This window comes from Balaenoptera physalus (assembly GCF_965194825.1).
Source record: "Balaenoptera physalus genome assembly, chromosome: 18".
NCBI classification, from domain to species: Eukaryota; Metazoa; Chordata; class Mammalia; order Artiodactyla; family Balaenopteridae; genus Balaenoptera; species Balaenoptera physalus.
Window position 1 is genome coordinate 81,802,726 of NC_138899.1, and position 12,084 is coordinate 81,814,809.

The window sequence follows — 12,084 nt, forward strand, 5'->3', positions numbered from 1 at the left end:
GATCAGCTCTCTGCTGGGCCCCCAGGCCAGGGAGAGCTGGGGGGCCCTGGCCAGACACCGGGCGTCACAGAGCTCCTCTGCAGAGACGTGGTGCTGGCAGTGGCAGCTGCGGGAGAGGGCGGGGTGGGCAGGGGTCTGTCTCGCGGCCTCCACGTGCCCCTCAGCCGGCTCGGGCTCCTCCAGGGGAAAGTGAGCGGCCTATGCTTCCTGAGCAGAGGCTGCACTTTCGGGGGAGGTCCTGAGGTGACCGGACGATACGCTCTCGCCCCTGACCCTGCGCCAGCCTGGCACGTCCCGGGACAAGAGCAGTGCCCGGGACAGAGGCCTCGTCCTGGTTGGGAGGCTCCGCACCTTTGCTCGGCCTCCTGCCAAGGCAGAGTGTGGCGAGGGCAAGCTGCTCAGCCTGGAGCGCTGCCAGCACAGCGGGTCCCCTCCGCGGCCTGCCCCACCTGGTGCAAAGGGCAGCTGGAGGTCTAGAACTCAGGACCGCGTCAGGGCCCCCCCACCCCCCGGCTTGGCATCCAGTCAGGGTCAGCTCCTGGCAGTTGCGGGGGCCTGGGTATGGACCTCACTCTTCCCTGCTGCCAGCACCCCTTCAGGCTGGGCCGCTTGCCCCCCTTGGCTGTGCTGGCCGGGTGCCCGTCTCGGGATGCCCACACAGGCAGCTTCTGGAAGGAGCTTGCCACAGTCGGCTCGGTCTGGGTCCTGCCAACAGCCTCCTGGACGGGCCCTCTGGGGACGGTCAGGACCTGCCTGGAGATGGTGGCTTCATTACGCTCTCAGCGGCTTTTCGTCACTCACATGCCCAGTCCAGCGCTGAGCTCCCCGCCCACTGGGCGACAGAAGGAGGAGCAGTTGTACTGCTGGGGGGACACACACGTGCGGGTGGCGGCCAGGCGGACGTCTCCAGGCGAGCAGCGCTCCATGACCTGCGGGAGGGTGTGGGAGGAGAGTCCCGGCCCAGCACCTGCAGGCCTGGGGTGCACCAGAGAGTACTCCAGGGACAGGGGCAGGGTCTCGGGGGGAGCCAGGCCCCTCTGAGAGGTCATGTGGTCAACATGCTAAGACTAGGGTTAGGCTTGAGGGTAGAGGGGAACCCACAAAAGTAACAGGAGACAAGTAGGCTGCCTTGGGAGGTATTTGGGAGGTCTAGCTCTGGGGAGACCGGACCCAGGTTCCCACACAGCAGCTAAGATGACCTCCTAGGAGGTGAGCAAGGATCTGCAGGATGGAAGGTGGGGGCTCGTCAGAGAAGGCTTCCTGGAGCAGGTGGTGGTGAGGCTCGTTTTGAAGCAGAATTGTGAGGGCAAGACTCTGCAGAGGGAGGGCGGTTCAGAGGTCAGAACGACCAGAGGGTGTCAGGGGGGCCGGCCCAACCAGCTGGGCTGGGGTGGAGGGGTCTGCAGGAGGACGTAGCAACCAATGAGGCTGGTGAGCTGGCCGGGCGGCCACCCCCATGTTACCCTGGGCCCACGCCATCTGTCTGCCTCCTGAGAGTGTGGGTCCAGGATGGAAGGGGGCTGGGCGGCTACAGCCCCCTCCCCGGAGGTCATGTCGGGGAAGACACACTTCCGCCTGAAAACCTCAATTACTTAGGCCAGCGGTAGCCGGACTTTCGATCCTGCTCCCCAAGAGTAAAAAAGTACTGTAAAAATATTGTTATAATATACACTGGACTGAGTACAATATATATACACATATGTAAACACAAATGAAAAACTAATGAGGAGAAAAAATGAATATGAATAGTCCTGGTACTTCCTTCTTGTACCCCAGTGGCTTATCTTGAGCACACCCATTTTGAGACGGGCTAGGTGAGGCCCAGAGCCTACCCTGTTCTCTGAAGAGGGGTGACAGGTGAGGGAATTTGCCTATTAACATCAGGGATGGGCTTTAGGTGATGCCCACGAAATAAGCCACGCCTCTGATTGAGGATCTGACCTGTATGTGATCAAAAGACATGTCAGAGTGGAGACACGTCTTCCATGTCTCCACTAGGCCTCCAACTAGGAGGCAGGTTTGACCTTCCAGGCCAGGAGGTGGGCCAGGCCGTGTGTCAGTCCCCACGCAGGCCAGTGTGAGGCACCTGAAGGCCTCGGGCTGGGAAGCAGCTCTGAGCGGGAAGGAGGGTGCCCCTGAAGGAGGCAGGGCTTGGGCCCGCAGGGGAGTTAGAGAGGTGCGGAGGACGGGTGGGTGGGAGGGGACCCAGCTCCTCACAGACTTGAGTAAGCATGCAGGGCGCTGGGCCAGCTGGTGACACGAAGGACAGATGCCCGACTGTTCGAGGGAGCAGCCCCTCATCCAAGCTGAGGGTCCTCAGCTGAGCTGAGACTTGAGCAAGGCCTGGGAGCCAGCTTAGTGAGTGGTTTTTCAAACTTCAGCGAATGTCAGAACCATTTGGAGGGCTTGTGGAAACCCAGTCAAAGACCACACTTTGAACCACCGGTGTAGAATAAGGCAGGATGCAGAGCCTTTTGTATGCAGGGGAGAGGGGCTCTGACAGGGAGGGACCGCTGGAAACTGAGGACCACATGACTTAGGGCTCCTGGGCATGCTGGAAGCCAGCCAGGCTGGGGCCAGGGCCAGGGGCTGGTGCCCATTTCCACCTGGTGGGGATAAAGCAGCACGCCTCAACCTGTTGGCTTTTCCCCTATTGAGCAGCAGATCTTCAAACGGGAAGGTAGAACTGCCAGATGAAGTGTACGGGTGGGGAGAGGAGGAGGGTGGTGAGAGAGCAGCGTTTCAGACGGAGCTCCCGTCAGACCTGGGTGGGTAGGCGGCCTTGGGGTCCTGACTGTCGTCTTGTTTGCTGTGGCTCAAATATGGGAACAAGACCGACTGATAATTGGAGGTTTGGACTCAAAGGGGAAACCTCTGAGCAGATAGGGGCCTGGGCGAGGGGCTGAGTGAGCTGGGGCAGCACCGAGGGCAGCTGTACCACACTGGTTGGGCAAAGTGTCCCCCATAAAGATGTTGCTGTCTTTTAAGAAGTCAGATCCAGAGCCTCCAGAGCCGGCTGTGAAGGGAGGGCGTCTGGATCTTGCTGCCGGCAGGGCTGTGTGCCTGGGGAGGGGACGTCCTCCTGCAGACCCCTCCACACCAGCCCGGCCGATTGGGCCGGCTCCCTGACACACTCCCAGCCTCTAGCCTCCTGGCCCGCACGGGATGGTCTCCCCTGCCGGGGCGACTCCAAGACCCATTACGAGGCTGAGGTCCTGAGACTCTGTGATAAGGAGAGACCCCGAGGTCGTCCCACTTGCGCAGGAGGTAAGCCCTGGGTACAGCCCCCGGAGGCGCTAGGCAGGCAGAGTGGCCCCGCGGCCGGAAGGCGCTCCCCTCGCTCCCATCGCTCCCCTTGCTCCCCGCTCTCCCCTCGCGCCCCTTGCGCCCCTTGCGCCCCTCGGCCGCGGGGCCACCTGGGGCTGGCAGTCCTCTTCACTGCTTCTCTCGTCCTCGTAGGACTCGTGTCCTGCCTGGCAGATGCAGGAACTGTCTGACTTCTGGAAGACCCTGTTCAGGCCCCGGCACGTGCAGTGGGAGGCACCTGGGGAGAGAGGGTCCCGCAGCCGTCCAGGCACCTGGCAGGGAGCCAGCCGCAGCCAGGTGGAGGGAGCAGACACCTGTCTTTACCAAAGTACTGACCTTGAGGGGCTTTGGGGGGTTGAATGAGACCCTGACTTTGCATTAGAATCTGAGAAGTGTTTAAGAAACATCGATGTCTGGGTTGAGGTCTGGGTCCCCTTTAGACCAATTAACTAGAAATCTCTGAGGCAAGGCGAGGCCAGGACAGCTACCTTTTAAAGAGTGCCCGGAGAACTTTACTGTGCAGCCGGGGCTGGGAGCTAGCGACGCAGCTGAACGCCCCCGACACCTGTGGGAGGTGTTGCTCCTACTTGGATCACACAAACCCTCTGGCATGTCACGAAATGCTGGCACAGGCCTCTGTCTCTAGGCAACGAGCGGGGTGGGGGGGGGGGGAACTGAGAGGGAAGGCCGCTCAAGAAGCCTGGAGGACGGACTGGAGTGGGCGAGTGCAACGGCGGCATTCTCGGCAGAGAAGGTGGTGGGTAGGGAAGCTCAGGTTTTCTTTGGAGACAAAAGGGGTCCAGGTGGATGTTCTCTGGGTGAGGCAGCTAGGGGGAGGTAGAGACGGCGCTTTGCAGGGGACTAGGGTTCACTGCAGTTCTGGCCAGTTTGACCCTGTTGGGATTGGCGTCTCCTTGGGAGAATAAAAACACTCATTTAGGGTGTAGCCTTTGTCAGTTTGCTGCGGGTAACCATGTGTGCACAGTGCACAGGAGCCAGTAGACCCTCAGCAGAACTTGTTGAGTGAATTGATTAAAGCTGACATTTTTTTGCTAACATGGTTACATTCTCCCCCTGTCCCCCCAAATTTAGGGGCCATTAACAAGAGAGACACCTATTTCTACTGTAGAGAAGGTCGGGAATTGCTCAACGCTGAATGACACAAGGACTATTCTTCCACCAGTCAGGTCGGCCAAGGCCCCTCTGCTCCCCTGAACTCTAGAATGTGCTTTGGCCCATCTGGACCAGCTCCCTGCAGAGACCTGGGCACCATCATGCCCTCGGAGTCTTCCGTGTCTTCTCGGTGTCCAGAGCACTGGGCTCCGGACCTGGCTTGTGGCCTTGTGGTCCCACAGAGGTGCCTTGGGAGCTTCTTGGGTGATGGAGGGACTAAATGGGAGCACTTATGAGACCTCACCCTGGACATAAGTTTCATATTAATTCACTAAGCAAGAAGTTTTGGAAAAAGTTTTCTGTTGCTAAAGAATATTTTGAACAAAAGTCTGAAAGCTTGGCGTGGCATTCATGCCTATAGAATTGATCACTGATCTATATCACAAGCATCATTTTTTAATATCTTCCTGCCACCATCCCAACCCAACAAGATTTTACTCATCTGCAAGTTCCTGTTTAAATATAACATTTAAACATTTTGGGGCTTCCCTGGTGGCACAGTGGTTAAGAATTGCCTGCCAACGCAGGGGACACAGGTTCGACCCCTGGTCCAGGAAGATCCCACATGCCGTGGAGGAACTAAGCCCGTGCGCCACAACTACTGAGCCTGTGCGCTAGAGCCTGCAAGCCACAACTACTGAGCCTGTGTGCCTAGAGCCCGTGTTCCGCAACAAGAGAAGCTCGCACACTGCAACGAGAAGCCCGTGCACCACAACGAAGAGTAGCCCCCACTCGCCGTAAACAGAGAAAGCCCGCGTGCAGCAACGAAGACCCAACGCAGCCAAAAATAAATAAATAAATAAATAAAACATTTTCCATAAACTTTCCCTGATCCTGCCATGAAGAAGCAATTTTTTCCTATTTTGAACCATCCAGACCTTTTGGTTCTTTTCTTGTGGCACTTGACACTTCTGCCAATTTGTTTTGCGTTTTTTCTTTCTTCCGAGTAGACCTGTCTCAGTACCTTCCACAGTGCCTTTGTGGTACTAACAACAATTGGAGGCTAGTGTTTGTGAGCTGACCTTTAAAATAAATGACCTAAAACAATCTCCATTGCATCCCGAAAGGGAAAGAGGCAGCTTACAAAAGTGCATATACCTGCAAGACTTTTTCTGCCTTTGGCAAAGGCAAAGTAGCTTATTTCAGGTCAATCTTCCTACGACATACAACAGAAAAGTGAGAAAAATATAGAAAACCTCTGTTTGAAGGCCTAGGGAGCTTAATTGAGGACTTACGGAAAAGAGAAAGGAAATCCAGAGGGACAAGCCCACATTTGGGACACACTTCCCTGAAAGGCATTTGCCTCTCAGTGGAGAGCCTGAGAAGGTGAGCATAGCTTCAGAACATCTCACACAGCCAAGGGACCACCAGGAATGAGGGTCTCTGGTAAACATCAGAGACCCTCAGCGCTTCTGGCTTTCAGCTCGAACCACTGAAGAGCTACACCCAGGTAAGCACTGACTCTTGTGAAACCTGAAGTCCAGCACTAATTTTCTGAATCCCTGATGAATGGAGGGAATTTGTTTCTACTGTAACTGGCTTCCAGAGTGAAAGTAATTCCTCTACGGAGGAAGGTACAGAATCCAGAATTTCAAAATTTCTCTACAATTTTCATTCACTAAGTCTAGCATCCAATTAAAAAAAAAGCATACAAACAAACAAACAAACAATAATTGCTAAGAAATCCAAAGGAAAAAAGACAGAGAGTAGATATGGCTCTCAAGAGATCCAAATACTGGAGGTGTGAGACATGACATATACGTTAAACTGTGATTAGTATATTTGATAAATCAAATAACAAGATGGAGAATTTCAATGGGGAACAGGAAACTATAAAAGATGAATAGAAATTCTAGAACTGAAAGATTCAATAGCAAAAAATAAAATATCTTTAGATGCATTTAATAGCAGATTATATGGACCTGAAAAGAAAATAGAGTATAGGCCTGATAAAACCATCCAAAATGAATCTCAGTATGAGAAAATAAAAGATAAAAAATGTAGAAAATAGTGCAAGAGACATGTGCATGGTGAAAAGAGATAACATATGTGTAATCAGAAATCCAAAAGGAAAGGAGAAAGAACAAAACAGAGTAAATATTTAAAAATGTAATGGCTGAAAATTTCACAAAATTAAAAGACATCAAACTACTTGAGAAGTGCTAAAGAAACTCAAATAGGATAAATACAAAGAAAAAAAGTTTAGTTACATTCCTAAAAACCGAAGACAATGAGAAAATCTTAAAACCACCCAAGAAAAAGGATATTTACCTGCAAAGAGCAAATAAAGGACTTATATAAGACTTCTCAACAGAAAAAATGGAAGCCAGAGGCAATGGAAGTGTATCTCTGAAATGCTGAAAGAAAATAACTGTCAAGCTAGAATTCTTCGCTTAGCTAAAATATGCTTTAGGCTAAAGCTGAAAAGAGACATCTTTAGGCAAACAAAACATTAGAAGATGAAATTTTAAAACCTAATAGCATTTACAATAACATCAAAATATACCAAATACCTAGGAATATATATATCTATATATCTACATATATATCTCGTTATTTTCTGAATTGTGTTCTGATTAGATTTCTCAACTTCTACAAGAAATCCCACTCCAATTAACATGTTTTCCCTTTTTATTTTCTAAAAGCTTTGTTGATTTCCAGTGGAGGATGTGAGTGAAGAATCAAAATTCACTTTTCCTGAGTAGATATCCAATTGGCATGGCACTCTTACTGAAAGAACACTCATGTTTGCCATTAATCAAACATCCCATATACATGTAGGTCTATTTGAAAATCTATCCTGTTCCATTGGTCTTTTATCCTGTCCTTGCATAAACATCACCCTGTCCTAAACACTGTAGCTTAATAATAAATCTTATCAGTAGTCTGTGTCTGCCAACTTTGTTCTTCTTTTCAAGGTTGTCAGCTATTTGTGGCCCTTGCATTTCCATATGATCAGATCATATCCACAGAGATCATAACTGGAATTTCTCTTGGATTGCACAGAAACAACAGATCCTTTGGGAGAGAGATGACATCTTTACTATATTGAGGCTTCTAATCCTTGAACACAGCTTAACTTTCCTTTTATTTATGTCTTTTTAATTTATTTTTTATTTTAGACAGCACTTAGAACAGTACCTGGCATGTGGTAAGTGCTCTTAGTACTATCCTAGGTAAAGTCTGCCAACTTTGTCTGTGGACCTCAGCCCTCATTAGGGGGCAGGGCTGGGAGGAGCCCACACTGAGGCTAAATGTGTGGGATGCGTGGGACTTAAATTTCCCACTGCAGGATCATCTCGTTACGCCTCCTGCTGGCGCAGTAGACTGGTGCAAACGGCTCACGCAGCAGAAGCAATGTGAAGATCACGTGTTTGAAATGAGGGGAGGTTAGGGGGTCAGCAAGAGGTCATTGGCTTACAGCTCTGCACCTGACCCCTTGGGGGACTTCAGAGCAGCAGCCCCAGATCCCCACTGGGCAATCCCAGGCGGAGTCCCCGCCCCCGTCCCCGCCCCCAGCCTGGTCCTCTGAGCAGTTTGCTCAGCCTCTCCGAGGGTGTCCCTCGTGCTCCCGGGTCTGCGTGTTGAAGTCACCACCCAGACTCTCATTTCACCCACGCACCCCACGCTGGGATGTATTGCGGCTCTCGGAAAACAACTCCCCTCAACGAGTAGGTGGCTTCCCTCAACCTTACACCGTTGACCTGCAAAGCTGCAGGGACAGGGGAACTGGTGTATTTGGAGCCCATGTCTGCAGACGAGGGCGACGAGCCAGCTGGGGCGAGTGGGCGCGTGAGACTCACCCGGCGGAGAGGAGGCAGAGCTCCCGCAGGGGAGGCAGCCTGCCTGGCCCGGCTGGGCGCTGAAGGAGCCTGCGGGGCAGGGCAGGCACTCTCCCGCTGCCCCCGCCTGCCCGCTGCTCCTAAAGGCTCCCGGCGGGCAGGGCCTGGGGCTGCGAGTCCCGGCCGGACAGTAGTGCCCCACTGGGCAGGGCTGCCTGCGGTAACTCTCTGTCCCTGGAGGGAAATGGAGGGGAAATTCTGAGCCGTGGGCCCCTAAGGCGGGGACAGAAGCGGGGAGAGAGTCCCCGGGAAGAATGAGCTTGCTGGGGTGCAGGGGAGGAGAGGGGAGCCCGCAGAGCAAGTACGGGGAAGGACAACAAGGCCCTGTACCCTGCTGTGTCTCCCGCACTCCCAACGGTCCCCTCGCCTCCATCTCGCCCTGCAGACACAGGGCGGTGTGTCTGGCCTCCCTCACACACTGGGCAGCCCTTGTCCTATTTTCCAGAGCGTCCGGGCCACGGGCTCCAACATGCTCATTTGTACGTTGTCGTGCACAGTCTGTGATTTGTAGGTCTTTTAACCCCAACATCCAGACAGATGGGGTGTCCACCCGCTCTGGGCCCTCCTTCATCTGTGCCCTCCCCGTGCTCTTGGGTCTTTCTCTCTCAGGCGGCCGGCCTGGCCGAGAAGAACTACGGGCCTGTCCCACGCACACTCCCGGGGGTCCTGCAGGCCTCTCTCCGCCTGCCACCTCCGTCCGCCTCACCAGTCTCAGCCCAGTTCTGACCCGAGGACCAAGCCCTACCCCCCTGCTTCCCAAACTCACCCTGGTGGCAGCTGAATCCGGGGGGGCAGGGCTGGCAGGGCAGGGCGTCCAGGGCCCGGCTGCGGTAGGTGCCCGCTTCACAGAGGCGGCAGCAAGTCTCCTGGGAGACTCTGAGGCCACTTCCATTCAGGGCCTCGGAGCCCCCGGGGCACGCACGTGGATGGATGCTGCCGGGGGGGCAGTAATAGGGAAACACGCAGCTGCACAGAGACACAGAGCCCAGACCCAGGTTCAGGCTGACGGGGTCTGTGTGTGCTGTTGCTTCTCATCTCACCGGCAGAGCCCCGACATACCCTAGGCTTGGGCCTTAAGCTGCCGGGGGGGCAGGCAGACTCCGATATTACCCCAGATGGGGGGCTCTGGGGTTGCCTTGTCTGGTAGGGCCTGAGCAGGTCGAGTTGCCTTCCTGGAGGTGGCTGAGCCATGCCCAGGTGGCCAGGCCACTGGGCAGCATCCACGTCTGCGCTCCCTGCCCACCTCACCCTGGACAAGAGCATGTGTGGACCAGACATGACTGGCGGGGGCGGGCTGGGTGCAGTCAGGACTGCCGGGGGTGTCGGTCCTGGGCGCAGGAAAGGGGCTGCCAGCTGAAGTTCAAAAGGCCCAGGCATATTTGAATTTCAGGTAAACAACGAGTATAAGCATCCCAAGTATTGCTTGGGCCATACTTATATGAACAATGTGTCTGTTGTTTACCTGAAATTCAAGTGTAACTGGGTTTCCTGCATTTTATTTACCTGAATCTGGCCACCCCACGGGATGGCCCTAGCAACCGATGGAGGACATCTCAGTGCAATTTGCTCCCTCATGCTCCTTCCCTGGGACGGAGGCAGGGAAGACCAGGCAAAGGGGTACCAGGTACTTGTCTCTGAGCCCTGCTTTTTGGCCTGAGTCCTTTGGGAACCTGAGGGAGTTGACCCCTGTCGGGGGAGCCCGCAGGCTGAGACGTGCTGGGGAGCCTGAGACTCACACGACGGGTGGGGTACTCACAGCTGCCCTGGGCCGGTGTAGGTGGAGGAGCCGGCAGGGCAGGCATAGCCTGCAGGACAGAGCGGGGGGGTCCCAGTCTGGGGCCCGCAGTAGGAGCCGGCCCTGCACGTGACCTCAGCCACAGCACCTGAGGGAGACGGGAACAGGCCGAGCCACCTTGGCCCTGGGGAGATCCAGGTGGCACAGACCCAGCCAGACTGGGTGGACCTTGGGGGGCTGGGCAGATGGTTTGCGAAGGCAAGCAGGTGGCTGTGCAATGCCTGTGTGATGTTCTCTGGGCCTCCTGCATGAGCTCCTGGCCAAACCCCAGGGGGGAGGGGGAGGGCTGGGGGAGGGGCTGGGAGGGAGCGAAGGGTCACAGTCTCACCTGCAGAGCACTCAGATCCAGCTCTGCAGGGGATCGGAAACACATTTGCTCGGCGCTCTGCTCAGCCTCTGGGCAGTAGTAGCCAGGGGGACAGAGCTCACAGTCTTCCCATGATGAGGCCCCTGGCTCTGTCCAAAAGGTTCCAGGTGGGCAGAGAAAAGCACCCTGACCACCTGGACACCAGTAGCCTGGAGGACACGGGTGGTCTTCGAAGGAAGAGAGACCTGGGGCAAAGGCAGAAGGCAAGGAAGGTGCCTCCCGCTGGCTTCTCGACTCTCCTCCCCAGAGGTCTCAGCATCTGGCCTGGAGACGGCCTCTCACCTGGGAACGGGCAGTGGTACCCGGCGGGGCAGGGGAGGCACTCTGTCAGACTCTCGCCCCCTTCTGCTGCCAGGTAGGTGTGCGCGGGGCAGGCCTGAGGGGTTCCTGGGCGGGTCTCACTACCTCCGGGGCAGTAATGGCCGGTGGGGCAGGGGTGGATGGCCGGGGCCCCTGGAAAGCAGGTCAGGGCTCATGCGCCATCCTCCCCTCCTGCCCAGAGGGCCTCTCCGGGCCCTTCTCAGGACCAGCACACTCCAGGCTGTGGCACAGGTGCCTCACCGGCTTTGCACCAGTGCCCGGCGGGGCAAGGCCCACAGTCTTCTCACTGCTTGGCTCCTGGGGCTGCTGCGACAGTGTGAGGTGGGCACGGGGTGGGTTCTCCACTGCCCTCGGGGCAGTAGAAACCTGAAGCACACGGGGTCATGTTGGATTCCTTGGAAGGCAGGAGGCTGCTCCTCCGGGGCAGGTGGGGAAGAGCACCAGGCCTGTGGGGAGCTGTGTCTGGGGGCGCCCCGGGGATGCTGCCAGCCCAGGAGCTGAGAGGTCTGGATGCCAGTCCTGGCTCCCCTTGCTTCTGCATTTGTCAAATCAGTAACCATCTGAATTGCATCGGGTGCATATTCATATCAGATATTACATACATGTGGTATGTGTAATTACATACACATGTATATGCATGTACATATTAGATGAACAACAACTGGGGTCAACTAGTTTTAGAGTCTGTTTGTGACTCACAGAAAAGGTTCTTTGCTAGGGTGGGCTCTGTGGTGACAGCTGGACAGCCTTGCTCTCTCCCTCTTTCACACCCCAAGGGCAAGAAATGGGGGCTGTTACCTGGTGGGCACTGCTCGGCACGTAGCTGTCCCTGGGAACACGGGGTCTGGGACTCCCTTGGACCTGATGGCGTCACTTCAGAGGTCCCAGGTGGGCAGAAGTAACCAGCAGGACATTTCCCCCATACCTGTCCGCCTCTAACGGCCAGGGAGAGGGAAGAGAGTGAGACCAGGATTGAGGGGCCCATCTGAGCCCAGTGCCCCAGCGCCAGGGGGAAGCTTGCCCTGGTTTCGGACAGTTTCACTGTGGCCCATAGTGTAAAAGACCTTTGACCTCTGCTGCAGGAGCATGTGTGAATATATCCAAGTATACGAGAGAAAAAGATGAGACACTTCACCCAGCAGCGGAGCAGGGTGTGGGGCTCACACCCAGGGACCGTCGCAGCATCCAGAGCCCCGTCCCTGCACTGCCTCCGGGAAAAGCTGGATATCTTTTCTCTACGGCACTTGCGGAGCCCAGCGGGTAAGGAGCAGGACCCCGGC